Genomic DNA, 25,527 nt, shown 5'->3' with positions numbered 1-25,527 from the left:
AAGTATGCAGTCAGTAAAAGTCAGGTAGTGTATCAAACAGTGAAGGTGGAAGCTCCTTTAAAATAAAGCCATATCCAAACACAAGTTGGAAATCAGAATCTGGACTTTTGTTCTCTAGGCACAAGACGTCTGCAAATTATATAATTTACAAGAATAACAAAAGGGACAATGTTGTCATTAACAAGTTGTCTCTATCCTTAATTCCCTAAGTAAAGGGCATTTCCGAGACTCATTTGGCTCAAAGTTAAAATAAGAATTTACTCACTGGTAATTCTATTTCTCGTAGTCCGTAGTGGATGCTGGGAACTCCGTAAGGACCATGGGGAATAGCGGGCTCCGGAGGAGGCTGGGCACTCTAGAAAGATTTCAGACTACCTGGTGTGCACTGGCTCCTCCCACTATGACCCTCCAAGCCTCAGTTAGGATACTGTGCCCGGACGAGCGTACACAATAAGGAAGGATTTTGAATCCCGGGTAAGACTCATACCAGCCACACCAATCACACCGTACAACTCGTGATATGAAACCCAGTTAACAGTATGAAACAACTGAGCCTCTCAACAGATGGCTCAACAATAACCCAATTTAGTTAACAATAACTATGTACAAGTATTGCAGATAAACCGCACTTGGGATGGGCGCCCAGCATCCACTACGGACTACGAGAAATAGAATTACCGGTGAGTAAATTCTTATTTTCTCTGACGTCCTAGTGGATGCTGGGAACTCCGTAAGGACCATGGGGATTATACCAAAGCTCCCAAACGGGCGGGAGAGTGCGGATGACTCTGCAACACCGAATGAGAGAACTCCAGGTCCTCCTCAGCCAGGGTATCAAATTTATAGAATTTTGCAAACGTGTTTGCCCCTGACCAAGTAGCAGCTCGGCAAAGTTGTAAAGCCGAGACCCCTCGGGCAGCCGCCCAAGATGAGCCCACCTTCCTTGTGGAATGGGCATTGACAGATTTTGGCTGTGGCAGGCCTGCCACAGAATGTGCAAGTTGAATTGTACTACAAATCCAACGAGAAATAGTCTGCTTAGAAGCAGGAGCACCCAGCTTGTTGGGTGCATATAGGATAAACAGCGAGTCAGATTTTCTGACTCCAGCCGTCCTGGAAACATATTTTCAGGGCCCTGACCACGTCTAACAACTTGGAGTCCTCCAAGTCCCTAGTGGCCGCAGGCACCACAATAGGCTGGTTCAAATGAAACGCTGACACCACCTTAGGGAGAAACTGGGGACGAGTCCTCAATTCTGCCCTATCCATATGGAAAATCAGATAAGGGCTTTTATAAGACAAAGCCGCCAATTCTGATACTCGCCTGGCAGAAGCCAAGGCCAATAACATGACCACCTTCCATGTGGGATATTTCAGATCCACGGTTTTTAATGGTTCAAACCAATGTGATGTGATTTTAAGAAACTCAACACCACGTTGAGATCCCAAGGTACCACAGGAGGCACATATGGGGGCTGAATATGCAGCACTCCCTTTACAAATGTCTGAACTTCAGGTACTGAAGCTAGTTCTTTCTGAAAGAAAATCGAGAGCCGAGATCTGTACCTTAATGGAACCCAGTTTTAGGCCCATATTCACTCCTGCTTGCAGGAAATGCAGAAATCGACCTAGTTGAAATTCCTCAGTTGGGGCCTTTTCGGCCTCACACCATGCAACATATTTCCGCCATATGCGGTGATAATGATTTGCTGTAACCTCTTTCCTGGCTTTAATAAGCGTAGGAATGACTTCCTCCGTAAATGCCCTTTTCTTTCAGGATCCGGCGTTCAACCGCCATGCCGTCAAACGCAGCCGCGGTAAGTCTTGGAACAGACAGGGCCCCTGCTGTAGCAGGTCTTGTCTTAGCGGCAGAGGCCACGGGTCCTCTGAGATCATCTCTTGAAGTTCCGGGTACCATGTTCTTCTTGGCCAATCCGGAACCACGAGAATTGTGCTTACTCCTCGCTTTCTTATTATTCTCAATACCTTTGGTATGAGAGGCAGCGGAGGGAACACATAAACTGACTGGTACACCCACGGTGTCACCAGAGCGTCCACAGCTATCGCTTGAGGGTCTCTTGACCTGGCGCAATACCTCTCTAGTTTTTTGTTTAGGCGGGACGCCATCATGTCCACCTGTGGACGACCCCACTGATGTACAATCATTTGGAAGACTTCTGGATGAAGTCCCCACTCTCCCGGGTGGAGGTCGTGTCTGCTGAGGAAGTCTGCTTCCCAGTTGTCCACTCCCGGAATGAACACTGCTGACAGTGCTAGTACATGATTTTCCGCCCATCGGAGAATTCTTGTGGCTTCTGTCATTGCCATCCTGCTTCTTGTGCCGCCCTGTCGATTCACATGGGCGACTGCCGTGATGTTGTCTGACTGGATGAGCACCGGCTGGTGTAGGAGCAGGGATTTTGCTTGACTTAGGGCATTGTAGATGGCCCTTAGTTCCAGAATATTTATGTGAAGGGAAGTCTCCTGACTTGTCCATAGTCCTTGGAAGTTTCTTCCCTTTGTGACTGCCCCCCAGCCTCGCAGGCTGGCATCCGTGGTCACCAGGACCCAGTCCTGAATGCCGAATCTGCGACCCTCCAGAAGATGAGCACTCTGCAGCCACCACAGAAGAGACACCCTGGTTCTTGCAGACAGGGTTATCAAGCGATGCATCTGAAGATGCGATCCGGACCACTTGTCCAACAGGTCCCACTGAAAGATTCTGGCATGGAACCTGCCGAATGGAATTGCTTCGTAAGAAGCTACCATCTTTCCCAAGACCCGCGTGCAGTGATGCACCGATACCTGTTTTGGTTTCAGGAGGTCTCTGACTAAGAAGACAACTCCCTGGCTTTCTCCTCCGGGACAAACACTTTTTTCTGGACTGTGTCCAGAATCATCCCCAGGAACAGTAGACGTGTCGTTGGGACCAGCTGTGACTTTGGGATATTCAGAATCCAGCCGTGCTGGTTCAGCACTTCCTGAGATAGTGCTACTCCCACCAACAACTGTTCTTTGGACCGTGCCTTTATTAGGAGATCGTCCAAGTACGGGATAATTAAAACTCCCTTTCTTCGAAGGAGTATCATCATTTCCGCCATAACCTTGGTAAATACCCTTGGTGCCGTGGAGAGTCCAAACGGCAGCGTCTGGAATTGGTAATGGCAATCCTGTACCACAAATCTGAGGTACTCCTGGTGAGGATGGTAAATGGGGACATGCAGGTAAGCATCCTTGATGTCCAGGGAAACCATGTAATCCCCCTCGTCCAGGCTTGCAATAACCGCCCTGAGCGATTCCATCTTGAACTTGAATTTTTTTTATGTACATGTTCAAGGATTTCAAATTTAAAATGGGTCTCACCGAACCGTCCGGCTTCGGTACCACAAATAGTGTGGAATAGTAATCCCGGCCTTGTTGAAGTAGGGGTACCTTGATTATCACCTGCTGGGAATACAGCTTGTGAATTGCCGCTAGCACCGCCTCCCTGTCTGAGGGAGCAATCGGCAAGGCAGATTTTAGGAACCGGAGGGGTGGAGCCGCCTCGAATTCCAGCATGTATCCCTGAGATACTACTTGAAGGATCCAGGGATCCACCTGTGAGCGAGCCCACTGATCGCTGAAATTTCTGAGGCGGGCCCCCACCGTACCTGGCTCCACCTGTGGAGCCCCACCGTCATGCGGCGGACTTGGAAGAGGAAGCGGGGGAGGACTTTGGTTCCTGGGAACCTGCTGTCTTTTGCAGCCTTTTTCCCCTACCTCTGCCTCTAGACAGAAAAGACCCTCCTTTTCCACGCTTGCTTTTCTGGGTCCGAAAGGACTGAACCTGATAAAATGGCGCCTTCTTAGGCTGTGAGGGAACATGGGGTAAAAATGCTGACTTCCCAGACGTTGCTGTGGAAACTAGGTCGGAGAGACCATCCCCAAATAATTCCTCCCCTTTATAAGGCAAAACTTCCATGTGCCTCTTGGAATCTGCATCTCCCGTCCACTGACGAGTCCATAAGCATCTCCTAGCAGAGATAGACAATGCACTTACTTTAGATGCCAGCCGGCAAATTTCCCTCTGTGCATCTCTCATATATAAGACTGAATCTTTTATATGGTCAATCGTTAGCAGAATAGTGTCTCTGTCTAGTGTGTCAATATTTTCTGACAGTTTTTCTGACCATGCAGCGGCAGCACTGCACATCCAAGCTGACGCAATAGCTGGTCTAAGTATAATGCCTAAGTGTGTGTATACAGACTTCAGGATTGCCTCCTGCTTTCTATCAGCAGGCTCCTTAAGGGCGGCCGTATCCTGAGAGGGTAGTGCCACCTTTTTTGACAAACGTGTGAGCGCTTTATCCACCCTAGGTGGTGTTTCCCAACGTGACCTATCCTCTGGCGGGAAAGGGAACGCCATTAGTACCTTCTTAGGAATTACAAATTTTTTATCAGGGAAAAGCCACGCTTCTTCACACACTTCATTTAGTTCATCTGATGGGGGAAAAACTACGGGTAGTTTTTTCTTCCCAAACATAATACCCTTTTTTGTGGTACCTGGATGTAAATCAGAAATGTTTAACACCTCTTTCATTGCCTCAATCATGCAGTGAATGGCCCTGACAGGCATTAGGTTTGACTCATCGTCGTCGACACTGTTATCAGTATCCGTGTCGACATCCGGGTCTGCAAACTGAGGTAGCGGGCGTTTTAGAGCCCCCGACGACCCCTGAGGCACCTGGACAGGCACGAGCTGAGATCCCGGCTTTCCCACATTTGGCATGTCGTCAAATTTCTTATGTAAAGAATCTATACGTGCACTCATTTCTTTCCATAAGTTCATCCACTCGGGTGTCTGCCCCGCAGGGGGTGACGTCCCTTCAAAATGCATCTGCTCCGCCTCCACCTCATTATCCTCATCAAACATGTCGACACAGCCGTACCGACACACCCCACACACACACAGGGAATGCTCAACAGAGGACAGGACCCACAAAAAGCCCTTTGGGGGGACAGAGTGAGAGTATGCCAGCACACACCAGAGCGCTATATATATATATATACACACATACAGGGACTAACTGAGTTATGTCCCTAATAGCTGCTTTTCATATAATATATGTATATATACTGCCAAATTTAATGCCCCCCCTCTCTTTTCCCTCTTACTGTTACTGTATATTGCAGGGAAGAGCCAGGGAGCTTCCTTCCAGCCGAGCTGTGAGGGAAAAATGGCGCCAGTGTGCTGAGGAGATAGGCTCCGCCCCTTTTTCGCGGCCTATTCTCCCGCTTTTTATGGAATTCTGGCAGGGGTATTTACCTCATATATAGCCTCTGGGGTTATATATTGAGGTATTTTAGCCAGCCAAGGTGTTATTATTGCTGCCTCAGGGCGCCCCCCCCCCCCAGCGCCCTGCACCCTCAGTGACCGGAGTGTGAAGTGTGAGAGGAGCAATGGCGCACAGCTGCAGTGCTGTGCGCTACCTTGGTGAAGACAGAGTCTTCATGCCGCCGATTTTCCGGACCATCTTCTTGCTTCTGGCTCTGTAAGGGGGACGGCGGCGCGGCTCCGGGACCGAACACCAAGGACTAGGCCTGCGGTCGATCCCTCTGGAGCTAATGGTGTCCAGTAGCCTAAGAAGCCCAATCCGGCTGCAAGCAGGCGAGTTCGCTTCTTCTCCCCTTAGTCCCTCGCTGCAGTGAGCCTGTTGCCAGCAGGTCTCACTGAAAATAAAAAACCTAAGTCTATTCTTTCTAAGAGCTCAGGAGAGCCCCTAGTGTGCATCCAACCTCGGCCGGGCACGAATTCTAACTGAGGCTTGGAGGAGGGTCATAGTGGGAGGAGCCAGTGCACACCAGGTAGTCTGAAATCTTTCTAGAGTGCCCAGCCTCCTTCGGAGCCCGCTATTCCCCATGGTCCTTACGGAGTTCCCAGCATCCACTAGGACGTCAGAGAAAATAAGCTTGCTTTTAAGGCGGCTGATAAAAGGAGTAAAAGGTTTGTTTTTAGTGTACTTTATTCAGTGGAAAAAATAATGGGGCAGATGTATTAACCTGGAGACAGCATAAGGAAGTGATAAACCAGTGATATGTACAAGGTGATAAAGGCAGCAGCCAATCAAATCCGAACTGTTAATTTACATATTGGAGCTGATTGGCTGGTGCCTTTATCACCTTGCACATATCACTGGTTTATCACTTCCTTAAGCCTTCTCCAGTATCTGCCCCAATGTGCTGTGCTGTATTTTGCTCAACATATAATAAATGAAATCAGACCAAATCAACAAAAAGTTCTGCTATTCTGTCATAGACATATCGAGCTGCCTTTACACAGAAAACATATTATTAAAGTGTTATGCTTTAATTGCAGAAATATAAAATATATCATAGACCAAAGAGAGGAAGTATTCCCTATTATGGGCACATACGGACAGTTGTATACAGAATTCTGTTAAAGTTAAATACCGGTTAGGTAAGTGACCACTAATTGTAAAATATAATTTTATTAATTTGATTATGTAAAAAAGGTTTTGCGAAATAGGTTGTAAGTGAAAGAAGTGTGTAAACAAATAACAGGTGAATTTAAAATGCTAGACCACTGTTGTTGATAAGACTATTTCGAGTGTTTCAAATATTAGTGTAAAAATAGATATTTGCTACAAAACTCCCTCAATTCCTAGATCTGACACAATTGTATCAATAGGATTTCTTTGTAGCATTTATATGTGCTATGTCTGTGACTTGGTTAAAACCTGCTGTTTTCCAGGTCTCATTTACATTAGGTAATTATGCTCTCTCTATGCTGGCAGCGTGCATATCACTGCCCAATCACGCACCTTCAATTGCTTTCGCTAAATACGAGACCCTATTTTAGGAGTAACCAGAATGAATTATTTAGTACACAGGACATTTATGAATCTCGTCTCTCGGACATAAATCACTGTTGTTAAATACACATAGGTAACGTAGTAGTGTGTTTAATAATTATCACACTGAATGATGACATTGCAGCCCTAATTTATGCTGCTATATACTGATTTTTTTATGATATATACATACATAGATAGATAGATATATCTATCTATCTATCTTATGTGGTCACTAACAGGGACCATTCTCTAAGAATTAAAGTATTTACTTTAGGCCAGTTTGTTTGTGTCTAGGTACAATGTTTACCAATATATGGGTAATATGACGTGGATATTAAATAGGTGAATGGTATTGCCCCTGTTTTACGTGATAAAACCCCAATTATTATAGTAAAGGGATTCCTATCTAATGTGTATATTACACTTTCAAAGTTGTTTCATTCTAATCACAGAAATCCCATCTATAAATGCAACAGTATGCAGGGTTCTATTAATATAAAACAGGCAGTGTAAGTACTAGTCACAGATATAAATTGATGTAGGAGCACTGCATAAACTGCTAAATATGCTTTCTCAAAGCACCTGACAAAGAAAGGGTTTAGCATGAATAAATATCCACACATTTAACGTCTATAAAACAACAGAATATAAAAAAAAAAAAAATAGTCCCTCAACCACATAGCCAAGTAGTTTGACAAGTAAATCTACCAAAACAACCAAGGACACACCTGTGCGATAAGACTGTTCTATCTACTCTGTCTGGTGAAACCTGAAGTGGCTGAACCTACAGTATGGTGCTGAAAATGCAATTACACTTTGCACCTTTGTAAACATTACGTTCATAGAAAACAGCAGAACTTGGTTAACATAAACATAATTACTGTGCCAAAATAAGCAACCGAAATTCCTTACCAAAATGAAACCGATGTACCTAAAATGAACTGAATGTCTGATAATCCAATAACCTTATGCGTCTTAAAATTCTGCACCATCTCAGTAAGCAGCTTACATTAATTTTATAACTGGATCCACACAAATACAATTCTGTTTAATATATAATAGAGCAACATTATTCATCAACCAGCACAGGTGTCCGCCTCCAGGATGCAAATTAAAACCACCAAAACCACACTACTAAAGACTAATAGCTTAATTTACTTGAGCAGGTAAGCAGAATCAGAGCTGCAAGTGTCATAACCTGTATTTTTAACAATTGAAGTATGCTAAATACACACACATTATCATTAGTTTCATGTATGTAAACTGCAGTACCTGTTTCATTCTTTTTGGACACCTGCAATGACCGGTCATTTGCTCCACTTGCTAAACTGTCATTGCTGTTATTCCTCCTTATATGAACTCCACTGCCTACTTAGAGAGCGGCATTCTGAAGTTCAAAGTCCCAATGGATCCCGATGAGTATTTCCCCGCAGTTCAACCCTAACCCACCCCTCCCCCTACTGACTAACACTAACCCCAGCACTTACCGTTGGGATTCTTACTGTCAGCATGCCACTGTCGTCACTCTGACCATCGGGATCCTGAGCGCCAGGATATTAACTACATCCCTTCGAGGTGACAGCAGCTGCCAATTAACTTGTGGAGCCACTGGCCTGTGTCTTTTTGCAGCTAAGAGCATAACATCAAAGAAAACGCTTTGAAAAAGCTGCCACTCCAGTGCAGCGAAACGCGTCAGGCTACAGGGACCCATGCCAGGAATTTTTATTTGAAAGTCCGGACCATTCCCCACTACATTCCAGCACAAGATCTACATTGGAGGGCGTTTGTAATTTGGCTGAACTGTCGAACCTTGTCCTCCGCACTGCATGAGGAGCTCACCATTTACCATCTTGGAGCAACATACCCTCTAGCATTAAAGCCACAATTTTGGATATATACACACCTCCTAAATCTGCAATTGCTGAACATATTGATCATTGGGAACAAATCTGGAACGGACTTCCTCAATCCAATACTGTTCACACTCCTGGCTTATGGGTAACCCTGGTTTTATTTATTCTATCGTGTATACCTTTTAATGTTTATTTTTTGGAACTACCATTAATGGTTTATATTTCTATACTTATTATATTCATTTTTAATAATTAATATTGAATATCAGATATCATTGTTGTGCTGTATATGGTTTCCTTATTGACCAGCACTGCACAATGGGAATAATTCAGAGGAACGATACTCCATTTTGATAAATTGTAAACAATGAAGTGTCTTGAAGATTGGTGTTCTAAAATGCAAAGCATATATTGTATAGATCTAAACAGAAGTTGCACAACTGTCACTTGCAATATTACAAGTCACTACCAGAGATATAATGATATATATCTCCATACGTTGTGACAAAAAAGATCCACAAAAACCAGCACACCTTGTGTAGCAATAAACAATTTACTGAATCCTCATTTTAAAGTGCACCGTGCATAAGATAGTACAAATCGTATACTTAGCAGTTCAATTCACAATGGTAACCCCGCATATTGGCAACTCCAACAGCTGTTTCGGTGCAGCAGCACCTTCGTCAGGGAAAGCCAGCAGTATACACATTATATACACACACACACACACACACACACACACACACTCTCTATTGTACTCAGTATGGTGAAAACGGTCTGTCTTTGAAGAATTCTAAAGTGGGAGGCCTCTCAAACTGTGCGGGGAAGGGAGTTCCACAGAATCAGAGCCGCATGGCTAAGAGCTCAACCCCCAGATGAATTTCGGGAGATTCTAGATCAGGCCTGGCCAACCTGTGGCTCTCCAGATGTTGTGAAACTACACATCCCAGCATGCCCTGCCACAGTTTTAGCATTCCTTAATAGCAAAACTGTGGCAAAGTATGATGGGACTTGTAGTTTTACAACAGCTGGAGAGCCACAGGTTGGCCAGGCCTGTTCTAGATACTGCTAGACTTCCCCCTCCAAAAAGACTTTGGATCTGGGTGTGCACTGGCTCCTCCCTCTACGCCCCTCCTCCAGACCTCCGTTAGAGAAACTGTGCCCAGAGGAGTACGAGTAAAGGATTTTTGTTAATCCAAGGGCAAGATTCATACCAGCCACAACAATCACACCATATAACTTGCGATATACTAACCAGTTAACAGTATAAAAACATAGCATCAGTCCAACACCGATGAAAACTATAACATAACCCTTATGTAAGCAAAACTATATACAAGTCTTGCATAAGTAGTCTGCACTTGGGACGGGCGCCCAGCATCCTCTACGGACTACGAGAAAAATATTTACCGGTAGGTTTAAAATCTTATTTTCTCTAACGTCCTAGAGGATGCTGGGACTCCGTAAGGACCATGGGGATTATACCAAAGCTCCCAAACGGGCGGGAGAGTGCGGATGACTCTGCAGAACCGATTGAGCAAACAGGAGGTCCTCCTCAGCCAGGGTATCAAACTTATAGAATTTTGCAAAGGTGTTTGACCCCGACTAAGTAGCAGCTCGGCACAGCTGTAGTGCCGAGACCCTTCGGGCAGCCGCCCAAGACGAGCCCACCTTCCTAGTGGAATGGGCCTTAACCGATTTTGGTAACGGCAATCCTGCCGTAGAATGCGCCTGCTGAATCGTGTTACAGATCCAGCAAGCAATAGTCTGCTTTGAAGCAGGGCCGCCAACCTTGTTGGCTGCATACAGGACAAACAGTGCTTCTGTTTTCTGATCCTAGCCGTTCTGGCCACGTAAATTTTCAAAGCCCTGACCACATCAAGGTACTCAAAATCCTCCAAGTCACGTGTAGCCACAGCCACGACAATAGGTTGGTTCATATGAAAGGATGAGACCACCGTAGGTAGGAATTGAGGACGGGTCCGCAATTCCGCTCTATCCATATGGAAAACCAGATAGGGGCTTTTATGTGATAAAGCCGTTAATTCCGAAACTCGTCTACCCGAAGCCAAGGCTAACAACAGGACCACCTTTCAAGTGAGATATTTCAACTCCACTGTTCTAAGTGGTTCAAACCAATGTGACTTAAGGAAACTTAACATCACGTTAAGGTCCCAAGGCGCCACCAGAGGTACAAAAGGAGGCTGAATATGCAGTACTCCCTTCACAAGTCTGTACTTCAGGTAGAGAGGCCAATTCCTTTTGAAAGAAAATGGATAAGGCCGAAATCTGAACTTTAATGGAGCCTAATTTTAGGCCCAAATTCACTCCAGTTTGTAGGAAGTGAAGAAAACGGCCTAAATGGAATTCTTCCACAGGAGCATTCCTGGCCTCATACTAAGAAACATATTTTCGCCATATTCGGTGATAATGTTTAGATGTCACGTCCTTCCTAGCCTTTATTAGCGTAGGAATTACTTCATCCGGAATACCTTTTTACGCTAGGATCCGGCGTTCAACCGCCATGCCGTCAAACGCAGCCGCGGTAAGTCTTGGAACAGACAGGTACCCAGTTGCAACAGGTCCCGTCTTAGAAGAAGAGGCCACGGATCTTCTGTGAGCATTTCCTGCAGATCCGGATACCAGGTCCTTCGTGGCCAATCCGGAACAATGAGTATTGTTCTCACTCCTCTTTTTCTTGTTATTCTCAACACCTTGGGTATGAGAGGAAAAGGAGAAAATACATAGACCGACTGGAACACCCACGGTGTCACTAGGGCGTCCACAGCTACCGCCTAAGAATCTCCTGACCTGGCGCAATACCTTTGTAGCTTTTTGTTGAGACGGGACGCCATAATGTCTATTTGGGAACAAAAAGAGGGTAATGTGGGCGCTCAAAGGGGATCGTGAATCAACAGCTGCTGGTTTTGTAAGTAAAAAACTTTGTTTAATGGTAAAAAAAAATTGTTTACCATTAAACAAAGTTTTTTACTTACAAAACCAGCAGCTGTTGATTCACGATCCCCTTTGAGCGCCCACATTACCCTCTTTTTGTTTCTGTTCGGTGGACACCCAGGTCCACCTTTGTGGGCAGCTAGAAGGGTGATAGATATCGTATTCTATCTTTAAAAAAAGTGTGAAGCAAGGTGGATTCATAGACTGGACACCATAACTCCACGCGGGCTTAATGAGAACAATCCACTTAACATATTCATTCATTAAGTAGTATAGAACAGAGGTCAACTATTGACCCCTTTCCTTAGAGGCACAGGGTTACTGTTTATATTATTGTTTATTTGTTTTATTGGTATATTGGTTTGGTGTTGGTGACAGTGATCACCATATATTGAAATTTTAATCTGGGGGTACTATTGGGTGTATTGTTTCTGCCGGGTCCTCTTCTATAGCATCATCTTTGCTTATGTGCTATACTATAAGGTTTAATGGTTTCATGTTTGATCCCTACATCTGATCGGTGATAATTTGCCGAGGGATTTTGGGATTAATAATACCTTTGTTATGATATAGATATTGATAAGTTGATTAATCCTAATGTACTGTCTATATATCTGCAGCCTATGAACAGTGTTATTACCCTGTCTTTATATTCCAGTTTTTTATTGATATAGTCTGATAGCATGTGATTTGCTGATATAGAGCTCATATGATATTAAATTAATCCTCTTAATGTGAAGTAATTGCTATGCTTGTAATCTGCTTTATATATACTATGCAAACTATTGGATTGCAACATATTTTGTATACTATATCAGACATGTATGACATTAAGGCAGTTTAACATCTGGGTCACATTGCGATATAGGTGTGAATCCTAATCTAATTTAGGTCTAGTTATTGTGGGGAGCAGCATGGAGCGCAATCTAGACTTATACGTCTTTTTAGCACTTCCAGGCTTTGTAATCTTTAGTTGTAAGTGGTTACCCTGGCTACGAATAACTAGTATGACACGCTTTAATGCGCGGTTAGCACATCACTAAAATGTGCGCCGCGCGACCATGGTTACCGGTGACGCGTATGGATTCAATTCTGTAGCCATGGTAACGCGTGATACGGATGACGTATTTCCGGTAGCTCCGGACGCGTGGCGCAGCGTTCACAGCTGTCTCCTGTGTTTAAATGATGGTACCTATTTCGGTGATATGTATTTTGATTCTTGCTTGCTCTGTGAGTCCAGGATGTTATATTATATACATAACGGGGGGTTTTTGAATCACACTGCAGGTATTCTATTTGGGTTGATTACATTGTTGATTGATATTTGATGGGCTATATAAAGGGGACCCGGCAGGCAGTGTCAGTATGTGTGTAATTGGCATGCTGTTTGGATGTCTCCATTGATTGTCCTGAGAAAGGCCCTAGGGGCCGAAACGTCGACACACTATTGGTGATTATAATGTATCAATAAACCTTTATACTCTTATGGACTGGTGAGTGCCCTCTGTTGGATTTTCCAACACACCTGGTATATATTATATTATATATTATAAGTCCCCACTCTCCCGGATGCAGGTCGTGTCTGCTGAGGAAGTCTGCTTCCCAGTTGTCCACTCCCGGAATGAACACTGCTGACAGGGCGCTTACATGATTCTCCGCCCAGCAAAGAATCCTGGTGGCTTCCGCCATCGCCACTCTGCTCCTTGTGCCGCCCTGGCGGCTTACATGAGCTACTGCGGTGACGTTGTCTGACTGGATCAGAACTGGTCGGTCGCGAAGTAAGGTCTCCGCTTGACGTAGGGCGTTGTATATGGCCCTTAGTTCCAGGATATTGATGTGAAGACAAATCTCTTGACTTGACCAAAGGCCTTGGAAATTTCTTCCCTGTGCGACTGCTCCCCAACCTCGGAGGCTCGCGTCCGTGGTCACCAGGATCCAATCCTGAATGCCGAACCTGCGGCCCTCTAGAAGGTGAGCACTCTGCAGCCACCACAGGAGAGATACCCTGGCACTGGGGGACAGGGTGATCCACTGATGCATTTGCAGATGTGACCTGGACCATTTGTCCAATAGGTCCCATTGGAAAGTCCTTGCATGGAACCTGCCGAAGGGAATGGCTTCGTACGTCGCCACCATTTTTCCCAGGACTTGAGTGCAATGATGTACTGACACTTGTTTTGGCTTCAACAGGTTCTGGACTAGAGTCATGAGTTCCTGCGCTTTTTCTATCGGAAGAAAAACCCTTTTCTGGTCTGTGTCCAGAATCATGCCAAAGAAGGGCAGATGAGTCGTAGGATTCAGCTGCGACTTTGGAACATTGAGAATCCAGCCGTGTCGCTGTAACACCTTCAGTGAAAGTGATACGCTGTTCAGCAACTTCTCCCGTGATCTCGCTTTTATGAGGAGATCGTCCAAGTACGGGATAATTGCGACACCCTGCTTGCGCAGGAGCACCATCATTTCCGCCATTACCTTGGTGAAAATTCTCGGGGCCGTGGAAAGCCCAAACGGCAACGTATGAAATTGGTAATGACAATCCTGTACCGCAAATCTCAGGTACGCCTGATGAGGAGGATATATGGTAACATGCAGGTATGCATCCTTTATGTCCAGAGATACCATAAAATCCCCCCCTTCCAGGCTGGCGATGACCGCTCTAAGCGATTCCATTTTGAATTTGAACCGTTTTAAGTAAAGGTTCAGAGATTTTAAATTCAAAATGGGTCTGACCGAACCGTCCAGTTTCGGGACCACAAAGAGTTGAGTAGTACTCCTTCCCTCTTTGAAGCAGGGGAACCTCGACCACCACTTGTTGAAGACACAATTTGTGAATCGCATGTAACACTATCTCCCTTTCCAGGGGAGAAGTCGGTAGCGCAGATTTGAAAAACCGGCGAGGAGGCACCTCTTCGAATTCCAGCTTGTATCCCTGGGAAACTATTTCTATTGCCCAGGGATCCACCTGTGAGTGAACCCAGATGTGGCTGAAAAGTCGAAGAAGTGCCCCCACTGGAGCGGACTCCCTCAGGGGAGCCCCAGCGTCATGCGGTGGATTTTGCAGAGGCCGGGGAGGACTTCTGTTCCTGGGAACTAGCTGTGTTGTGCAGCTTTTTCCCTCTGCCCTTACCTCTGGCAAGAAAGGACGATCCACGTACTCTTTTGCTTTTATTTGACCAAAAGGACTGCATTCGATAATGAGGCGCTTTCTTAGATTGTGAGGGTATATATGGCAAAAAATTTGATTTGCCATAGCTGTGGAGACGAGGTCCGAGAGGCCCTCTACAAACAATTCCTCACCCTTGTAAGGCAAAAACTCCATATGCCTCTTTGAGTCGGCATCACCTGTCCACTGTCGGGTCCATAAGACTCGCCTAGCAGAAATAGACATAGCATTTATTCTGGAACCCAGTAAACTAATGTCTCTTTGAGCATCCCTAGGGTCATTAAAATGGTATCCTTATCAAGGGTCTCAATATCCGCTGATAAGGAATCTGTCCATGATGCTACAGCACTACAAAACCAGGCCGACGCAATTGCCAGTCTGAGCAACGTACCAGAATGTGTGTAAATGGACTTCAAGGTAACCTCCTGCTTGCGGTCAGCAGGATCCTTGAGGGTAGCCGTATCTTGGGATGGGAGCGCTATCTTTTTTGATAAGCGTGTCAAAGCCTTGTCTACCCTAGGGGAGGATTCCCACCGTATTCTGTCCTTTGGCGGGAAAGGATACGCTATAAGAATCCTTTTGGGAATCTGCAGTTTTTTTTGTCTGGAGTTTCCCACGCTTTTCCGCATAATTCGTTCAGCTCATGTGAGGGAAAGGTGACCTCAGGTTTCTTTCCCTTATACATGTGTACCCTCGTGTCAGGGACAGGGGGTTCCTCTGTGATATGCAAAACATCTTTTATTGCAATAATCATATATCGAATACATTTAGCCACTTTTGGCTGTAGTTTTGCATCATCGTAGTCGACACTGGAGTCTGAATCAGTGTCGGTATCTGTGTCTACTATTTGGGATAGTGGGCGCTTCTGAGACCCCGAAGGTCCCGGCGACATTGGGACAGACATGGGTTGACTCCCTGACTGTACCCTATCTTCAGCCTTGTCTAATCTTTTGTGCAATAAAATAAGAATTTACTTACCGATAATTCTATTTCTCGGAGTCCGTAGTGGATGCTGGGGTTCCTGAAAGGACCATGGGGAATAGCGGCTCCGCAGGAGACAGGGCACAAAAAGTAAAGCTTTTCCAGATCAGGTGGTGTGCACTGGCTCCTCCCCCTATGACCCTCCTCCAGACTCCAGTTAGGTACTGTGCCCGGACGAGCGTACACAATAAGGGAGGATTTTGAATCCCGGGTAAGACTCATACCAGCCACACCAATCACACCGTACAACTTGTGATCTAAACCCAGTTAACAGTATGATAACAGAAGAGCCTCTGAAAGATGGCTCCCTAAACAATAACCCGAATTAGTTAACAATAACTATGTACAAGTATTGCAGATAATCCGCACTTGGGATGGGCGCCCAGCATCCACTACGGACTCCGAGAAATAGAATTATCGGTAAGTAAATTCTTATTTTCTCTATCGTCCTAGTGGATGCTGGGGTTCCTGAAAGGACCATGGGGATTATACCAAAGCTCCCAAACGGGCGGGAGAGTGCGGATGACTCTGCAGCACCGAATGAGAGAACTCCAGGTCCTCCTTTGCCAGGGTATCAAATTTGTAGAATTTTACAAACGTGTTCTCCCCTGACCACGTAGCTGCTCGGCAGAGTTGTAATGCCGAGACCCCTCGGGCAGCCGCCCAAGATGAGCCCACCTTCCTTGTGGAATGGGCCTTAACAGATTTAGGCTGTGGCAGGCCTGCCACAGAATGTGCAAGTTGAATTGTGTTACAAATCCAACGAGCAATCGACTGCTTAGAAGCAGGCGCACCCAACTTGTTGGGTGCATACAGTATAAACAGCGAGTCAGATTTTCTGACTCCAGCCGTCCTTGAAATGTATACTTTTAAAGCTCTGACAACGTCCAACAACTTGGAGTCCTCCAAGTCGCTTGTAGCCGCAGGCACTACAATAGGCTGGTTCAGGTGAAACGCTGATACCACCTTAGGGAGAAAATGCGGACGCGTCCGCAGCTCTGCCCTATCCGAATGGAAAATTAAATAAGGGCTTTTATAAGATAAAGCCGCCAGTTCAGATACTCTCCTGGCGGACGCCAGGGCCAGTAACATAGTCACTTTCCATGTGAGATATTTCAAATCCACATTTTTTAGTGGTTCAAACCAATGGGATTTGAGGAAATCTAAAACTACATTTAGATCCCACGGTGCCACCGGAGGCACCACAGGAGGCTGTATATGCAGTACTCCTTTGACAAAAGTCTGGACCTCAGGAACTGAGGCCAATTCTTTTTGGAAGAATATTGACAGGGCCGAAATTTGAACCTTAATAGATCCCAATTTGAGACCCATAGACAATCCTGATTGCAGGAAATGTAGGAAACGACCCAGTTGAAATTCCTCCGTCGGAGCACTCCGATCCTCGCACCACGCAACATATTTCCGCCAAATGCGGTGATAATGCTTCGCGGTGACTTCCTTTCTTGCCTTAATCAAGGTAGGAATGACTTCTTCTGGAATGCCTTTTCCTTTTAGGATCTGGCGTTCAACCGCCATGCCGTCAAACGCAGCCGCGGTAAGTCTTGGAATAGACACGGTCCCTGCTGAAGCAGGTCCTGTCTTAGAGGTAGAGGCCACGGATCGTCCGTGACCATCTCTTGAAGTTCCGGGTACCAAGACCTTCTTGGCCAATCCGGAGCCACTAGTATCGTTCTTACTCCGCTTTGCCGTATGATTCTCAATACCTTTGGTATGAGAGGCAGAGGAAGAAACACATACACCGACTGGTACACCCAAGGTGTTACCAGCGCGTCCACAGCTATTGCCTGCGGATCTCTTGACCTGGCGCAATACCTGTCCAGTTTTTTGTTGAGGCGAGACGCCATCATGTCCACCATTGGTCTTTCCCAACGGTTTATTAGCATGTGGAAAACTTCTGGATGAAGTCCCCACTCTCCCGGGTGAAGATCGTGTCTGCTGAGGAAGTCTGCTTCCCAGTTGTCCACTCCCGGGATGAACACTGCTGACAGTGCTATCACGTGATTCTCCGCCCAGCGAAGGATCCTGGCAGCTTCTGCCATTGCACTCCTGCTTCTTGTGCCGCCCTGTCTGTTTACATGGGCGACTGCCGTGATGTTGTCCGACTGGATCAACACCGGTCTTCCTTGAAGCAGAGGTTCCGCCTGGCGTAGAGCATTGTAGATTGCTCTTAGTTCCAGAATGTTTATGTGAAGAGACTTTTCCAGGCTCGACCACACTCCCTGGAAGTTTCTTCCTTGTGTGACTGCTCCCCAGCCTCTCAGGCTGGCGTCCGTGGTCACCAGGATCCAATCCTGTATGCCGAATCTGCGGCCCTCCAATAGATGAGCCCTCTTCAACCACCACAGAAGAGATACCCTTGTCCTTGGAGACAGGGTTATCCGCAGGTGCATCTGAAGATGCGTGCATTGATGTACAGACACCTTTCCTGGTTTTAGGAGATTCCTGACCAGGTCGGATAACTCCTTGGCTTTTTCCTCGGGAAGAAAAATCTTTTTCTGAACCGTGTCCAGAATCATCCCTAGGAACAGCAGACGAGTTGTCGGCATTAATTTGGATTTTGGAATATTCAGAATCCATCCGTGCTGCTTTAGCACCTCTTGAGATATTGCTAATCCCATCTCTAGCTGTTCTCTGGACCTTGCCCTTATTAGGAGATCGTCCAAGTATGGGATAATTAATACGCCTTTTCTTCGAAGAAGAATCATCATCTCGGCCATTACCTTTGTAAAGACCCGAGGTGCCGTGGACAAACCAAACGGCAGCGTCTGAAACTGATAGTGACAGTTTTGTACAACGAACCTGAGGTACCCCTGGTGTGAGGGGTAAATTGGAACGTGGAGATACGCATCCTTGATGTCCAAGGATACCATAAAGTCCCCTTCTTCCAGGTTCGCTATCACTGCTCTGAGTGACTCCATCTTGAACTTGAACTTCTTTATGTACAGGTTCAAGGACTTCAGATTTAGAATAGGCCTTACCGAGCCATCCGGCTTCGGTACCACAAATAGAGTGGAATAATACCCCTTCCCTTGTTGTAGAAGAGGTACCTTGACTATCACCTGCTGAGAGTACAGCTTGTGAATGGCTTCCAAAACCGTCTCCCTTTCGGAAGGGGACGTTGGTAAAGCAGACTTCAGGAAACGGCGAGGTGGATCTGTCTCTAATTCCAACCTGTACCCCTGAGATATTATCTGCAGGATCCAGGGATCTACCTGCGAGTGAGCCCACTGCGCGCTGTAATTTTTGAGACGACCTCCCACCATCCCCGAGTCCGCTTGAGAAGCCCCAGCGTCATGCTGAGGCTTTTGTAGAAGCCGGGGAGGGCTTCTGTTCCTGGGAAGGAGCTGCCTGTTGCTGTTTCTTCCCTCGACCTCTGCCTCGTGGCAGATATGAATAGCCCTTTGCTCTCTTATTTTTAAAGGAACGAAAGGGCTGCGGTTGAAAAGTCGGTGCCTTTTTCTGTTGGGGAGTGACTTGAGGTAGAAAGGTGGATTTCCCGGCTGTAGCCGTGGCCACCAAATCTGATAGACCGACTCCAAATAACTCCTCTCCTTTATACGGCAAAACTTCCATATGCCGTTTTGAATCCGCATCGCCTGTCCACTGTCGCGTCCATAAAGCTCTTCTGGCCGAAATGGACATAGCACTTACCCGTGATGCCAGTGTGCAGATATCCCTCTGTGCATCACGCATATAAAGAAATGCATCCTTTATTTGTTCTAACGACAGTAAAATATTGTCCCTGTCCAGGGTATCAATATTTTCAATCAGGGACTCTGACCAAACTACCCCAGCACTGCACATCCAGGCAGTCGCTATAGCTGGTCGTAGTATAACACCTGCATGTGTGTATATACTTTTTTGGATATTTTCCATCCTCCTATCTGATGGATCTTTAAGTGCGGCCGTCTCAGGAGAAGGTAACGCCACTTGTTTTGATAAGCGTGTTAGCGCCTTGTCCACCCTAGGAGGTGTTTCCCAGCGCTCCCTAACCTCTGGCGGGAAAGGGTATAATGCCAATAATTTCTTTGAAATTATCAGCTTTTTATCAGGGGCAACCCACGCTTCATCACACACGTCATTTAATTCTTCTGATTCAGGAAAAACTATAGGTATTTTTTCACACCCCACATAATACCCTGTTTAGTGGTACCTGTAGTATCAGCTAAATGTAACGCCTCCTTCATTGCCAAAATCATATAACGTGTGGCCCTACTGGAAAATACGGTTGATTCGTCACCACTGGAATCAGTGCCTGTGTCTGGGTCTGTGTCGACCGACTGAGGCAAAGGGCGTTTTACAGCCCCTGACGGTGTTTGAGGCGCCTGGACAGGCACTAATTGATTGTCCGGCCGCCTCATGTCGTCAAACGACTGCTTTAGCGTGTTGACACTATCCCGTAATTCCATAAATAAAGGCATCCATTCTGGTGTCGACCCCCTAGGAGGTGACATCCCCATATTTGGCAATTGCTCCGCCTCCACACCAATATCGTCCTCATACATGTCGACACACACGTACCGACACACAGCAGACACACAGGGAATGCTCTAAACGAAGACAGGACCCACTAGCCCTTTGGGGAGACAGAGGGAGAGTCTGCCAGCACACACCAAAAAGCGCTATATATGACAGGGATAGCCTTATAATAAGTGCTCCCTTATAGCTGCTTTATATATATCAAGATATTGCCATTAAATTTGCCCCCCCTCTCTGTTTTACCCTGTTTCTGTAGTGCAGTGCAGGGGAGAGACCTGGGAGCCGTCCTGACCAGCGGAGCTGTGAGAGGAAATGGCGCCGTGTGCTGAGGAGATAGGCCCCGCCCCTTTTTCGGCGGCTCGTCTCCCGCTATTTTGTGAATACAGGCAGGGGTTAAATATCTCCATATAGCCTCTGGGGGCTATATGTGAGGTATTTTTAGCCTTTATATAGGTTTACATTTGCCTCCCAGGGCGCCCCCCCCCCCAGCGCCCTGCACCCTCAGTGACTGCGTGTGAAGTGTGCCGAGAGGAAAATGGCGCACAGCTGCAGTGCTGTGCGCTACCTTTAGAAGACTGCAGGAGTCTTCAGCCGCCGATTCTGGACCTCTTCTTACTTCAGCATCTGCAAGGGGGCCGGCGGCGCGGCTCCGGTGACCATCCAGGCTGTACCTGTGATCGTCCCTCTGGAGCTGATGTCCAGTAGCCAAGAAGCCAATCCATCCTGCACGCAGGTGAGTTCACTTCTTCTCCCCTCTGTCCCTCGTTGCAGTGATCCTGTTGCCAGCAGGAATCACTGTAAAATAAAAAACCTAAGCTAAACTTTCTCTAAGCAGCTCTTTATGAGAGCCACCTAGAATTGCACCCTTCTCGGCCGGGCACAAAAATCTAACTGGAGTCTGGAGGAGGGTCATAGGGGGAGGAGCCAGTGCACACCACCTGATCTGGAAAAGCTTTACTTTTTGTGCCCTGTCTCCTGCGGAGCCGCTATTCCCCATGGTCCTTTCAGGAACCCCAGCATCCACTAGGACGATAGAGAAATTAACATTAGCACTTAAAACATTCCACATATCCACCCAGTCAGGTGTCGGTGCTGCCGACGGAGACCTTACATTCATAAACTCCCCCTCCTCCTTAGGTGAGCCTTCAACCTTAGACATGTCGACACACGCGTACCGACACACCACACACAGGGAAGCTCTTTTCTGAAGACAGGTACCCCACCAGGCCCTTTGGAGAGACAGAGAGAGAGTATGCCAGCATACACCCCAGCGCTATATGACCCAGGAAAAAACACAGAATGTTTACCCAGTAGCGCTTTTCAAGTATGCATATGCGCCAATTATGTGCCCCCCCTCTACTTCAAAACCCTCTTTCACCGTGGTATCAAGTAGGGGAGAGTCCTGGGAGCTTCCTCTCAGCGGTGCTGTGGAGAAAAATGGCGCTGGCGAGTGCTGAGGGAGAAGCCCCGCCCCCTCGGCGGCGGGCTTCTGTCTCGCTCAAAATTGTTAAAAACATGGCGGGGGCTCTTTATATACATGTACAGTGCCCAGCTGTACATGTATATATGTACATTTACCACAGGAGAGGTTTATATTGCTGCACAGGGCGCCCCCCCTGCGCCCTTACAGTGACCGATGTGTGTGAGGTGAATGGGAGCAATGGCGCACAGCGTCACTGTTGTGCGTTACCTCTATGTAGATCAAGCTGTCTTCTGACGCCTCTGAAGTCTTTTCCTCTCATACTCACCCGGCATCTATCTTCCGGCTCTGCGAGGAGGACGGCGGCGCGGCTCTGAGACGGACGGCGAGGGTGAGACGGACGGCGAGGGTGAGACCTGCGTACCGATCCTTCTGGAGCTAATGGTGTCCAGTAGCCTAAGAAACAGAGCCCTGAAACTCAGAGTAGTGGGTCTGTTTCTCTCTCCTCAGTCCCTCGATGCAGGGAGTCTTGCCAGCAGGCTCCCTGAACATAAAAAAACCTAACTAAAATACTTTCTTTACAGGAAACTCAGGAGAGCTCTCTGAAATGCACCCAGTCTCCACTGGGCACAGTATCAAACTGAGGTCTGGAGGAGGGGCATAGAGGGAGTAGCCAGTGCACACCCAGATCCAAAGTCTTTCTTAAAGTGCTCCTGCGGAGCCCGTCTATCCCCATGGTCCTTACGGAGTCCCAGCATCCTCTAGGACGTTAGAGAAATAAGTGTTTGATTCCAGGACAATGCCAAGATTCTGCACATGATCAGTGTTTTGTAATTCTGTACTCCCAAGTGTCAGTCCTGTTGGTTAGCTATGCTGCAGTCTGGTCTTTAGATGTTGAGGTCCTATCATAAAAAGACATCGGTCTCAGCCAACTGGCACTCATCCACTCCTGGAGCTCAGCTAGACAGTCATTTAGGGTTGTTGTTGGGTTCTCACTGCCCAGAGCATAGAACAGGTACAGTTGTGTATCATCTGCAATGAAGTGGTAGCGCAGGCCATGGCGACTGATTATTTCACCATAAGGTTACATTTTCTGTTCACACAGAATCAAATTCAACTCAAATAAAAATATGATCTTTTTGGGGAAATTTCAACAACATGGGATGGCATCTGAACGCTGGCAATAGCATCAATAGTGCTACACAGGAAAATGCATAATGTTAGTCTACTGTCTGTATAGCTGGGTACACATTAGTAGATGAGTAAACGATGCAATGGTCATCCCGGACATACACATGGTGCATACACACTGTGCAATCTTCCAAAAGACTAAACGATACATAATGCACCGTTCTGTTTAAAATATTTAACAATATGTAGTGTGTACACACTGCACGATTTGCTGAAAATCGTTGATATCTACAGATTGGGCAGCATGCAGGGCGAACTAAAGATGCAACGGACGACGCCGTGGGAGCGTGCAAAGTGCATACACACTGAATGATTTCAACAATTTGACGTTCCGATCTTTCAGAATCGGGCAAATCATTCAAAATATTGTTTAGTGTGTCACCCAGCTTAAGCTCATATGTGCAGTTTCATCACTAACCTTTGATTTCTTCAATTGTTTTCTCTCATAAAGTGCTTGTTTTAGGTTATTATTTTTTACAGTTTATTATATAGCAAAACATATTACATAGCAATTATGCATTCATGTCATTGATTCATGCCAATACAGGTGGAGGTTACATTCTAAATTCCCTACCACAAAAACAATCTATGGGTCCAATTCACCAATGACCCTAACTGTGGGAGAAACCCCACGCAAGCATAGGGAGAACATACAAGCAAAACACAGATAGTACCCCGATTGCGATCAAAACCTAGCATTGAGGGCCATATTCAGCGCTTATCGCTAAGGCCAAGTTTTTCACATCTGCGGATGTGCGGCCGCTGTGTACGTGCTATCATGATGCGATCGCATCCTGGGAGGATTGCATGATTGACGGGGTGGCGACGCGGTGTTGGGGGGGTACGAGACAAGAAACGCCATTTTAGGAGCGGCCCAATGATGTTGCCTGCGTTTTTTGCAAGTGGAAACGTGGTGCCAGACTGCCTGCATACGCAAACCATGCTACGCAGGCAGAGGTCTAAATCTATTCGATGCGCTGCCAATTGAATTACAATCACATGCCACAAGCATGTGATTTTAGTGGTTGCAGATTTTGCTGCAATAGCAAAATCTGTGACCAACTCTTAATAACCCTCTGAGGCAGCAACGCTCCCCTCTGTCTCAGTGCTGTTTATGGTTTCCCCACTGACGACTACTGCACAATAGACCTAATTCAGTTGTGGTTACAAAGCAGCAGAAGTACGCACATCAGTCAATGTTTTCATACTGCGCAGGTATCAGAGTAGCAATGCACACGCACAGTGAATTAATTACGATGTTGGGCGCAATGAGGGATTAGTCGCAAAGTGAGTGACAGGTAGCGTTTGAGGGTGGAAATGGAAAGTGGTCAGGTAAATGCAGACATGTCATGGCCATTCAGACCGCATTTTCTGGGCATTCATAAATCAGCAGTTGCGATTTCACTTGGTACTGAAGAGCAGCTCAGCCTACACGTCTTCAGAGGCACTCAGACTCTACGTGATGACCCGATATGTGACAATGGTAGCGATGTATCAGCAATTATATTCCGTTGGATGGAAATGAAGAGTCAGGATCCCAGTACTCAGAATACTGATGCTGGAATCCTGATACTGTTCGGAATAACAAAGCTAGGATCCCAACATGAATCACACTGCCAGCACCGGGATTCTGATCTAAGTATCTCGAGACTACTAAGAGGTAAGCCGTGTGCAGGAAGGGGCGGTAGGTTTAGGCTGCAGGGGGTGGGGTTAAGGTTAGGGTCAGGCTGCGGGTAAGAGATTAGGGGTACCATACTTAGGCCCAATATACTCAATGCCACAGATTTATCTTAACTCTTCAGTTTTGATTATACAGGTATTTCATATAGTAAACTTGCGGGGTCCTTTAGAGAAGCATATATACGGGCCATTACATGAAATGTCCCATACATGACAGCTGCAATGAGTGTGGCTACATAATCTGTCCATGAATTAATTCACGTGGATTCTACAGGTTTGAGTCATTTGTACCAGAGTCCTTTGACTGGGGAAAGAAATGCAACATGAGTCACAGGTCAACATTGATAGTATAGTTTGGTTAACATTCAGTTTTTTGTTTGTGTGTCAATCATACGTTTAGGGTTGTATAAGTGTATAGTATAACCATCATATTGTAAAAATAATTAGGAAAGCAGGTTTAAAAATATAAGCCCCCTCAGTTTCTATGCCCAGTCTGTTGTAACATGAGTCACGCATATGCACAATAAAATGTAACTACTCAGAGTGTACATTTTTTTTTTTCTTCTAAGCATTAATTATGACTACCTACCCCATATATTATTGTAATATTTTTAAAACATTGAATTTCAGGGGGGGGGGTGTATATGTGTGTGTGTAAGAGAGATGAATTTAAAACTTCTAAAATTACCGGATTTCCATTCCAACCAGAAAGATTGGACAGATAATCTCATAGTGTGTGTCCATTTTAAAACAGGAGTTTTTCACAATTTCTTTATTACCCCAATGAAAATAGCTTGGATAACAAAAAAAAAAGGTGCGAAAATACATAAGTCCCGCGAAAAGCCACAGATCTATGGCCCTCATTCCGAGATGATCGTAGCTGTGCTTAATTTAGCACAGATACGATCATTCACACTGAAAGGCGGGCGG

At 46.1% G+C, this 25,527-nt stretch overlaps 1 protein-coding gene across 12 annotated transcripts in view; it reads right to left on the bottom strand.

Moving 5' to 3' along the window:
* EPB41L2 (erythrocyte membrane protein band 4.1 like 2) overlaps window positions 1-25,527 on the bottom strand; it is a 640,934-nt gene that overhangs the window by 613,546 nt on the left and 1,861 nt on the right. The window lies entirely within an intron of this gene.

Source organism: Pseudophryne corroboree, chromosome 4 (assembly GCF_028390025.1).
Source record: "Pseudophryne corroboree isolate aPseCor3 chromosome 4, aPseCor3.hap2, whole genome shotgun sequence".
NCBI classification, from domain to species: Eukaryota; Metazoa; Chordata; class Amphibia; order Anura; family Myobatrachidae; genus Pseudophryne; species Pseudophryne corroboree.
The sequence above is the reverse complement of the archived record's forward strand: the minus strand, read 5'-3'. Positions and strand labels throughout refer to the sequence as shown.